The sequence below is a fragment of the Nematolebias whitei genome, chromosome 14, assembly GCF_014905685.2.
Source record: "Nematolebias whitei isolate Nwh7 chromosome 14, NemWhi1, whole genome shotgun sequence".
Classification (NCBI taxonomy): Eukaryota; Metazoa; Chordata; class Actinopteri; order Cyprinodontiformes; family Rivulidae; genus Nematolebias; species Nematolebias whitei.
Window position 1 is genome coordinate 24211766 of NC_056511.1, and position 11569 is coordinate 24223334.

At 37.6% G+C, this 11569-nt stretch overlaps 1 protein-coding gene across 1 annotated transcript in view; it reads right to left on the reverse strand.

Annotated features, from left to right (window-relative positions):
* The window catches only part of map7d2a (MAP7 domain containing 2a), a gene marked incomplete at its 3' end in the record, with an annotated part of 93801 nt that overhangs the window by 38419 nt on the left and 43813 nt on the right, over positions 1–11569 (reverse strand).

Here is an 11569-nt window from a genome sequence, read left to right on the forward strand (position 1 = left end):
AGAGTTAAACATGGGTACTTTTGACTTTTACTCCACTACATTTTACATTAAGTATCTGTACTTTCTACTACACTACATTTCTATAATGCGTTGTGTTACAAGTTACATTCACGTTGCAATGTTTTTATTTGTTTGTTAATTTGAAAGTAACCAATGGTGAGAGGGGAGTTGGTCCATTGAATCACTGAGAAGAGCTCATTGAGGACAGGAGACGAGAGATGTCTCCAAATGACTTGACACTCGGGTCCAAGTTTTGAAAATGGTGTCAGGAAGTTAAACTATTGTTCACTATTAACCAATTACAAGGTTGATTAGACAGTATTTTAACTAGAGTCGATGACAAACTGGAGTTGAAATGATCAGGGTCTATTCCTTTGTTAATTGTGTCTAATGTTCCTTTTATTCAGGCAGACAACTTTTACTTAAATGTGTTTACTGCAGTTAAAATGACACATTGGTTTTGCTTTGTGTTAAATAAAGACTTTCAAAGGTATAATCAATCCTCTTTCTTATTTTGATTAATGACATTTAACTCTGCAGGTCATCCCTGAAATTCTGACGCACAGAATCACAAGTCCAAGTGTGAACTGTGTCACAGAATAAACACAATAAAACATGTATTATCTGCAGCATTGTTCAGTAAAATGACTCAACACTATTAATTTATTACAGAAAATATACATAAGGTACGCAGACTTAAAGATATGTTGACCATTGCATTAGGTAATACATTCAGCAAATACTTTTACTTTTAATACTTTAAATATTTTTAAAAGCAAGTACTTATTTACTTTTACTTAAGTAAAAACATTAATGTGGTACTTCTACTTTTACTAGAGTACATTTTTGTCTGTTTATTTATACTTTTACTTAAGTACAGTGTTAGAGTAGTTTCTCCACCACTGGTTTCCTATTTTATTGATGTTTATTTTTGTGTCAGGGCCACTGAGACTCAGACCTGAACTCCTTTACTGAGTGTGAAAAGAGTGCTAAATGAAGTGCTAAAACTAAGACAAATTTTAGGTGACACAAGTTCAGTCTTAAATTCGTCCTATTAGGTCCACTTGAACTAAAACGCTTTAGATTTGTTTAAATAAAATAAACAGGGGTCAATCTACCTTTGTGGCATTTAAATGTGCAAATGTTTGAATTAGGTTGGGTAAATAGCTTCAGGGGTCAATTTTCATATTTAATTTGTGCGTTTATTTTGAAGTGAAAATGTCTGTAATAGACACAAAAATCAACCACAATTCAATACATAAAAAGGTGAAGCGGATGGCTGCTTGTCCTGAGTTTGGTTCTAGAGGTTTCTTCCTCATGAGTGAGTTTTTCCTTTCCACTGTCGCCTTCATGCTTGCTCAAGATGAGAGCTGTGATGAAGTTAAATGCAAAGCAGTCTGCTCCTCATATAAATAGTGTTAACTTACTTTTTATGTATATGAATGTGTCTGTGCAGTGCCCCAAGATGACTTCTGTTGCTATATAAATAAACTGAATTGAATTGCTTTCTGGTACTGTATGTTGTGTGGCTTTTAAAAACTTGTTTGTTTGTTCACTGTTGTCTTCCCTGTCTAACAAATATTTTTTACTTATCTGGCCTCTTTTATTATGAAACAAATACTATATAAATGTGCAAAATCACTGACCATAAATTAAACATGTCAAGCTGCTTTCATATGTTTAGTTTTGTACTTAAGTTAAACTTATCCTGCTGCCCGAGGCTCTCCACCTCAGACAGATTCACCTTTTGGTAACTAAATTCTACAATTAATTTATAAAATGCGTAAGGATGGACCCTAGTTTTAAATGGGACGTTGTGTAAAATATAAATAAAAACAACATGTGATGATTCAGAAATTCTCATAAACCCGTATTTCATTTCCAATGGAACATAGTAAACATTAGGTTCAAGGTTCTTTATTGTTATTCACATCACATGTTGTACATGAGGTGGAACAAAATTGTGTACACAAGGTCCCAGTTACACCCAAAATTAGAAAAATATAAAGTATAAAAAGAAACAGTATACGAGGATCTAAGATGTACACTAAACACTGATAATGTCAAATAATACAGTGTATTAAACAGTAGCCTGAACATGAGACTGTCGTGAGCAGATGGGTATGAATACAGCAGCTTAAATCAGCAGGATAATCAGCAGTATGGATAATCAGCAGTATGGATAATCAGCAGTAGCAGCAGATAATCAACAACCATTGATCGCCACTGTTTGAAATAATTCTTTTGATCTAAAACAACCTTTGGGGGTCGAGATGCGGTAGAGATAGGGCAGCCAACCCGGGACCCAAAAGTTCCAGGTTCAACTCCCAGCTATTCCCACATGCCATGGTGTCTCTAAGCAAGACACCTAATCCCTAATTGCTCCCCGGGCACTTACATAGCTGCCCACTGCTCCACCTGGGTGTATTCCATGTGCGATGGGTTAAATGCAGAGAATCAATTTTGCTATTGTATTTCCATACAATAGCAAACATACAATGATGACAACACAGAGCACTTTACTTTGTTTCAACACCATTCATGTCCACAAACACACACGCGCGCGCGCGCACACACACACACACACACACTCACACACACGCACACACACACACACACACACACACTTGAATTTATTGCATAGTGAGGACCAACTAAAAGACCAGAAGAGTGAGAACCACTACTGTAGCTCTGAACCACTTAAAAGGAAAGTATGATCAATTTTGGACACTAGGTGTCACCCACCCATTAAACCCTGTCTCAGATCTTGCAGAACAGCAACATTCTGAAAAACAGTTTTTAACCAGCTAAGTGAGAACCGATTACCATACCATACCATACCATACCATACCATACCATACCATACCATACCATACCATACCATACCATACCATACCATTTTATTTATAGAGCACTTTAAACAGCGACAGGGCCAACCAAAGTGCTGTACAAACAGAAACAAACAGGGAGAGCACACAGCAACTCAAAACATAATGTAAAATAAGAATATAGAAACAAAATAACAACAGATAATAACATAATGACTAACACGGTGTGATGCATACAGGTTTAACACAAATGATACAGTGTTGAATGTCAGGGAATAGTAGTGGGTTTTTAAGTGGGATTTAAAAACTGTGAGGGAGGGGGTCTGCCTGACAGGTACAGGCAACTCGTTCCAAAGTCTTGGACCTGCGACAGAGAAGGCCCTGTCACCTCCGCGCTTAAGACGGGTTCCTGGAACTGAGAGAAGCAACTGGTCCACTGACTTCAGAGAACGCGGTGGGACATATGGCTGCAGCAGATCAGTGAGATAGGAGGAGGCAGAACTGTTCAGTGATTTGAAAACATACAGAAAGATTTTGAACTGGATTTGAAGGTGAACTGGTAGCCAGTGCCGGGAGGCCAAAACTGGTGTAATGTGCTCTCTTTTGCCAGTACTGGTTAAAAATCGGGCTGCAGCATTCTGGACCAGTTGTAGTCATGCAATGGAGGTCTGACTGATACCAAACAGGAGTGAGTTGCAGTAATCAAGCCTAGATGTAATGAATGCATATATTACTGTCTCCAAGTTATTTTTGGACAATATGGGTTTGGATTAATGTGTGAATGCTTATTAAGCATTAACCTTCTGTTCTGCTATTTTAAACATCTGTTTTTTAGGTGGGGTTTACTTCCACATGAACTATTTAAAAAAAAAAAATCTGTATTTTGAATAATTGTTAACCAGATTAACATTTGTTAACACAAATATGATTTGTGATAATATTTCCGGTTGATGATTGACAAGAACACCTTTAGTACTTTTTTTTACACTGCTCAGCTGTTTTGCATTAAGATTACTGTGTGAATTAGCAGAGATTATTTATTAATATAAAGTTGTAAAATGGTAATAACTTCCATTTCACTAAACTGAGATGCTGTTAAATTAAATTGGACAGAGGGTATAAACCTAAAAAAAAAAAAAAACTGTTATTTTTGGAGGCATCATTTTTCTTAATTGATTTTTTTACTTTTAAGTTCACAGCTTTACAAAACAGATATGTAAACTCATGAAAACATGAACTCACAAAACACACAATTCACCATTATGCTCTTTATTTTTATATTTTTCTTGAAATAACATTAGGACCATGCCAACCATGCACAAAGTATACAGTGTTTGCATAACACAAAGCATTCAGCTGACTGTAGTAGTTTTAATGTATAGCCTCATTCGTTTCCAAGAACAAGAACTCAGTTCTATTTGCAGTAAAAAGCACTTTTAATATACAGTATGTAGAATAAATACATGCAAATATTGCTCATTTCTGTTTGGCTCTAAGGCTAATAATAAAGCTCCTGACTTTTAGGTAATATGACTCTAAATATTAAATTATGAGTGGTGTCATACTGTGTCAAAACTGCTGAAATCACTGCAGTAATATGAATAAACAACTGAAGAAAAAAATAAGCCATACGGAACTACCTGATCATGCTCAGACAGCATGAAAATATGTTTGATGAACACAGAGATATTTTGGAAAATGTTTATAACTTTATGACTTCCTAAAGATGTTCATTGCTTTTTGTATTTTATCATAATACACATATTACTGTAATTCAGTTTATTAATTTGTATTGTTTCTTTATTGGTTTGCATGAGTACAAATAACTCATATTGTTTTTTGCAAACATTCCTCTTGTTTTAGCCAGTTTTTTCACTTTGCCACATAAATCAACTAAAAAAAAGACATGAAGTTGTTCTGCTGTTGTCATTTTTTATATTAGAAACTCATTTTGACAGTTTGTGATAAAGTGTGCTAAGTTCAAACTGTGGGATGTTTCTTTTTGTGTAAGCCTGTATGAAACTGTAAGAGCTAAACATTTTCATAAAGAATATCATAATACACTAAAAACTGCTGGTTTATTTCAATAACTCATTTTTTTAAAGCTGTTAGATCTTTTATTAGGTTGGTATGACCCACTGGTGTCATAATCATTTGTAATGATGTGAGTGTGTTGGGGGGGGGGGGGGGTCCTTCCCCAGAAATTTTTGAATAAAGTAGATGTAATTTCCTGCATTCTGGTGTATTTTAATGGGTTGTTAAACATCTATGTTTACCTAAATAAGTAAACACTTGATTCAATAAATTTTAGAGAGCAACAATAGGTAACCTGACCAACAGCTCTCCTTGTGTGAATAGAGAGCATTAAGCTAGTGGCGCACAATACAGACGCGCTAGCTAAGGTGCTACAGATGCAGCACTCTGCTTCTGTTCTCACACATTCTAACCTATCCCAGTCAACAACTGTCAGCATTAACATAGCACTAAGCTAGCATGTAACACAGATGTGTCTCCCCCTCCTTCCTTCGCTCCATCGACAAAAAAAAACAAACCTTAGAGATGATCGCCCTGCCAAGGCAGATGACGGAAGGGAAACACTGCATGCGGTGTGGTGAAATGTTGTAGGTAACCAGGAAAATCCGGAGTAGACTTTTAGAGGTTTGAGTATTCTCTTATTAATCAAGTAGAATAGATTCATTCACAAATAAATAAAAACACTGATGGGTGAAATAATATTTCATGGTAAATGTGGGGGATCCAAATGAATGCTTTTTAAATGTGTGTGTGTGTGTGGGGGGGGGGGGGGGGACATGTCCTCTCCACATATAATTGTTGCAACACCTATTTTGACCAACTATTGGGTCAAAAAGTTCAAGTTGTGTCCGTTCTTCACAGTCCGCCATTTTAGGTCAGAAGTCGACCATATGGCTGGACCTCTGCTTTAGGAAATAAAAAGTGAAAGTCATGTAGTTAAAACAATTTGTAAGAAGATATTTATTTAGTTGTCTTGGTTAACAACTCGAGTTAGAACTAAACAATGAGTTTGAGCTCCTAAAAGAAACGTTAATTGATTGTGGCAAGTTAAACATTAATTAATTGTGCCAGTTAGCTGGCTAATAGCATTTAGCATTAGCTAGCTAGCGCCAACCCAAGTTGTAAGTACTTTATCAGGCAGATTTGTTTTCTTTTAAACTCAACTTTTCAGAAGCTCTAATTCAACAAAATGGTCATTTTACGTGTGTGTGTGTGTGTGTGTGTGTGTGTGTGTGGGGGGGGGGGGGGGCCTTTCTCCATTATTCTGGATTAAACTGATAATCTCAACCCTGCTGAGCTCAAACCATCCAGGCTTGATTCGGTCCAAATTTTACCCAATGCTGGGTGGTTGTTTTTAACCCAGCAGTTTTTAGTATGTGCAGATAAATATGCTGTACATTTTGGACTGACAATATCTAAAATACTTCAGTCATGACCTAAAGACCTCATCTGTTTACATTTTAATGGGTTTTAAGCAACAGCAATTTGCAAAACTCAGTAATGTCCAAATAGTTTTGGAATTTAAACCTGTGTAGTAATAAAATAAGTAGTACTGTGTTTTTTCTTTTGATATTAATTCCTAAACTACGTATTAAGATACATTCCCTCTTACGTCCATCAGGAGGTACTGCAGCACCCTTGGCACCCCCGTTTCCCACAGTCTTGACAAAACAAGACTCTATTCTGATCTCCTATAAGATTATGGTAATGTGGCATTCTTGATTGCTTTTACAGTGTTGTAACATTCAAGTTCAGACTTGTTATTTTCAGTAACATGCTTTTAGCAAGTTTGATTAAAAATGTTATATTCTCTAGTGATCAACTCTGAAAGCGAACTTTAGTGGAAGAGTAGCGGTTCTTACAATTTGGCTTTAATCAGATAAATCCAATTCTTAGCAGCCAAAATGTTCATGCACAAATAGCATCAGCTGGATGGAAAATAAGAAATATAAGGTAATCAACCTCACATTTCCTAACAATGATTTTGAGCTAAATATTTCAGAAGTCACAGAGTTGTGAATGCAGAGACTGATACTCTGTAGACATCCTGTGATGAAGGTGACGCAATAACATGTAGTTCCTATGAAGCTATAAGTTATAGAACATGTTTTTATCTCTCCAATTTATTTAACACCTTAATATGTCTTTCTTTTGCTCCCCCACCCCCCATAATCTAACAACAGTATATGTAGAAGCATCTTGAGAACATGTGCTTTTCTTTCGTTGTTTAACATTATTTTACATCTTGGAAGTCATAGTTTGCATTTTTTAAATCAGACTTTATGGCTCTTTTTCCAAAGCTCTCAACACACAGGACACAGAGGTGACATCCTGTTTGTGTGTGCGTATATGTGAGTGTACGTGTGTGTGCGAGTGCATGTTTGTGTTCAAGACGAAGAGACTGAAGAAACAGAAGACAACAGGAAAGGAGAAGAAAGAGCTCAAAGAAATAATTCAGATCTTTAAAAATGGGCTTCTGTGAAAAGATTGGGGATAAATACCATCTGACCTGTTGCAGATAGCTCTTTGAACAACCTCAGCTTGGAGAAAAATAGTTAAATTGGTTTAATTATGGGTCAAGAACAAAGTAGGCTGCTTCCTTCTTAAAGCAACTCTAATTTGAACCAAGTTGTGTGTGGACACTTTTTTATAAATCCTTCCACCACCATTATGCATTATGCAGGAATTCCAGCAGTAGTATTGTGATATATCTGCAGAAAGTGCCCCATGCCAAACCAGAAGTGCTACAGCTGGCTGCTTCTGCCATTATTTGAGCTTTTACATGACCAGAGAATTCTATATTAATAACCACAAACTCCAAAACTGACGGTGAAGGTTTCTAAAATAGCAACTGCACGTTCTTTTTAACACTGAAGTTGTTTTAACGGGATCTCCGACTACCTGCACATGTTGGCCTTAATACGTTGTTATTTCTCTATTCTACGAAAAGTTGCTGATTGTGACATGTGAAAACTCCTAACTACCTTAAAAATTATACGTTTATTACATTTTTCATCAAAGGACGTCACCATTTACTTCCTGGTGCAATGCATTCTGGGGCTGATTCTGATGTAGTGGAGACTAAAACACAAGGAGTCAAGAATAAAAAAATGATAACATGTGGCATTAAAGTTATATGTTGATTTAGTCCTCATATATAGGTCAAAACAATCAAACGTGATCAACTTGTGATGTTGAATTTATTAGCTCTGGAGCTAACGCTATTAGTTAGAGTCATTTTTCCATTCTCTGTCAACGCCTGTCAATACCTGGACCTATCAGTCTGTGTTCGTCTGTCTCTCCCTCCTGTCCTCTCAACCAGCCGGTCAAAGCAGATGACCGCTTGTCCTGAGCCTGGTTCTGCTGGAGGTTTCTTCCTTTTAAAAGGGAGTTTTTCCTTTCCACTGTTGCCACTGTGCTTGCTCAGGATAGGAGACTGCATCAAAGCCAAGATTCATCTTGTCTGCTGGATTCCTTAGATAGAGAACTACTAATTGGCTTTTATGTATGTGAATGTTTCTGTAAAGTGCCCTGAGACAACTTTGTTGTGATTTGGAGCTATATAAATAAACTGAATTGAATTGAAGGCGCTCCGGTTCACATTAAAGGGCTGAACATCAGATTGTGTCCAAAATTACCATTCAAGCTGAACGGAGCTCAGACTGGAGCAACCTGTCAATGTAGTTTACCCAGAATGCATTGCAGCATAAATAAAAAGGCAACGTTCATGCATCATCAATTAATAATAATAATAATAATAAACTAAACTGTAGTATTTTCCAGGTCTTGTTTTTATAGCTGCAGTATCTGTTTATCAAATAAAGTCTATTGGTCCAACCAGTTGGAGATCCCTTCAAGATGGCAGCCGTCCTTTTGGTCTTGGCCCTGACTGAAATGGACTTTCGCTCATCAAGTCGATGAGATTTAAACCCTACTTCTCCAAACAGATGTTGTTAGTAAAGTGATCAAGACGGTTTCAGTTGTTCTTAACGTTTGTACAACATAACTAACTACTTGACACTAAGTTGGTTTGAGGGTGGAGATGAAATCCCAACGAGCTTGGAGTCGGACATGGGACTGACAACACCCCCGATCAGGTTCTTGTTGCAGTCGCCTACGCTGCTTTCAAAGGGTAGTTTCTGGTTCGTGACACTTCCTGTCAGGTCCATCAGATCTTCAAGAGCCCGGGTGTTGCTCATGACGCCCTGCTGGATTTCACTGACAGGGGAGTATTCTGGGATTGAGATGAGTTCTTCTTTTGAAGCCGGACTGAAACACAGTTAAAAAAAAAAGAAAGAAAATTATGTTTTTCCACTGGGTAAGTAAGTGAAAAGAAAATGTACGGTAATTATTGTAGTGTATTGGTTATTTGATGACTTACCTAATGTCCATTGACTGGACCTCTTCACAGGCCACTGAACGCGTCACGTCCAGTGGCTCCAGCTTGATGACCGGTGGTGACAGGTGTGTCGTCACAGCTGGTCTCAGTTCCTGAGGACCCCCTTTAGACTTTTTGTCAGACGATGTCACCACATCCAGGCTTTGCTGTTTTGTCTGATGACTGCACACTATGACTTTCCCATGATACTTCACTGCTCCATTCATCACGCTGCCCTCTCTTTGGTTTGCGTTGGAGTCTCCCATCGGTCTGGTCACACCTGGAGTTATCAGAGCCGCGACTTTAAAGCTAACTTTGTTCTGCCTGTTCAGGTTTTGTTCGTTTGGCTCGTCTTTACCGAGCTGGCTGCTTTTGTCTTCTTTACTGGTTTGTCTTTTGTCGGGTCCATTGTCCTCCTCGTGAGCTTCTTTAGCTTTGACCTGCTCTCTCACCTGAAACTCTGCCTTTTTGCTTGGCTGCTGGACAACCTGAGCTTTAGCATTCACAGCCCCTGTGGAGAATAAGACATATTACTGCAGATTTTACTAGATTAGGCCTGTCCAGGTCAGTGGTCTGCAACCTGTGGCTCTGGGGCCACAAGCAACTCTTTGGTCCCTCTGCAGCGGCTCCTTGAAGCTTTGACCAAAACTTAACATGAAACTGAATCACCCACAACAGAAAAGACTGGTTTTAGCAGTTGTCCTGCTAATTTTCTACAAATGTGTGAATAAAGCTACTAATACAAGACAACGTGGATTAAGTCATTTATCCAACGTCCAGCTTTACGGTGGGATCTTTGGAATACCTTTAAGACGCAAATTGCTTCAAACAAATACAGTACATTTGATAACTGTCAGAATAAAGACAAAAAGTCAAAATAAATAAAAGCATTTGTTTTTTGTTTAAAAGGTTCAATAAATAACAATTATATAGAAGCGGATTAGGGCCACAGTGTTAACATATTCAGAATGACGACTTTAACTTTAAATTCGGAGAAAACTAAGTCGGAATTCAGGAGATTTTTTTAAATTGCGCTGTGGACCTAATTCTCTTCCATACTCACTAATGTTACGCATTATTACTTAAAACTGAGATCATTATTTTCCCACAATTAAAAGGTGGACTCTCAAAGCCTGCAGAGTTCAACGTTTTAATTATCTTTCAAACTTTGTCTAAACTATTCATTTATTTTGTTCTTTTCATAAATACTGTATTTTCTTTTGTCCTAAAATGTAAAAAAAAAAAAAAAAAAAATCAATAAATGTTAAAACTCCTCATAATCTTTTAATTTTATAATGTCACCCCCAAAGGCCAGAACCCCTACTCCAATTAACTCGAAGTGGCCCATGGGCCATCAGTTGATAAAGTTGTAGCAGGTTTTACGGCTTCAGACACATTTTCTTTTGTGAGTCAAGAGGCAGCGATGGCTCTTTCGATGAACAGGTTGCAGACCCCTGGTCTAGGCTCACATCGCAGAGTTTATTTGAGCTTGGATGGAAGACAGTTGTCCAAATGTGTGTCTAAAATTTAGGAGACATCTGTGGTACAGAATAAGAGCATAATGTAAATCTCAGGACTGGAGAGCTTGAATCTGCCATGAGGTCACACTTGAGAAACAGCCCCCAGAGAGTTACATGAATGTTCCAAGGGCATTTTCAGGAGCAGCCTGCTCCGGGAGTTTACTACCGCAGCAGAACAACATCAGCACCAAGAAAGAAGAAGCTTTCCCTGCTGCTCCTTCACAGTTAGTTACCATCTTTAACGGCGTGTGCACAGTTATCAGGCAAGCGTCTATTCTGACATGATGTGTCATTATTAATACACTTCAGTTTCAAGTTCACGATGCACCAACAACACACTCGTTAAAAGGTGGTACACAGGAAGAAGACGTAATTTTTATAGTTTTTCCCTCATGTTGCAAAGCAATAAAGTTATAATGACCTTGGATCTAAAATTGAACATGATTTTTTAATTTATTTTATAAAGGGAAGACAAAACAGTTCTTAACATCATTTAGGATGCTGAGCAAAAGTTAATCAGAAACACAAAGTTTGTTTTCTCAGTCATCCAGGTATATAAAAACAAAAAAGGTTGAATCATGTGGACTTCGTTTTTTTTGTTAAAAAGAAACGTTTCGCCCCTCGTCCAAGAGGCTTCGTCAGTCTGAGGCCTAGCCATCTGGTATTACCCAGAAGCCACCCTGACTCTTGTGTTTCAAGCCTGCCTCAGATACCCCTGAGGTCTGGCCTATTCACTAATGGTTTCAAAAACACAAAGTTTGTTTTCTCAGTCATCCAGGTATATAAAAACAAAAAAGGTTGAATCATGT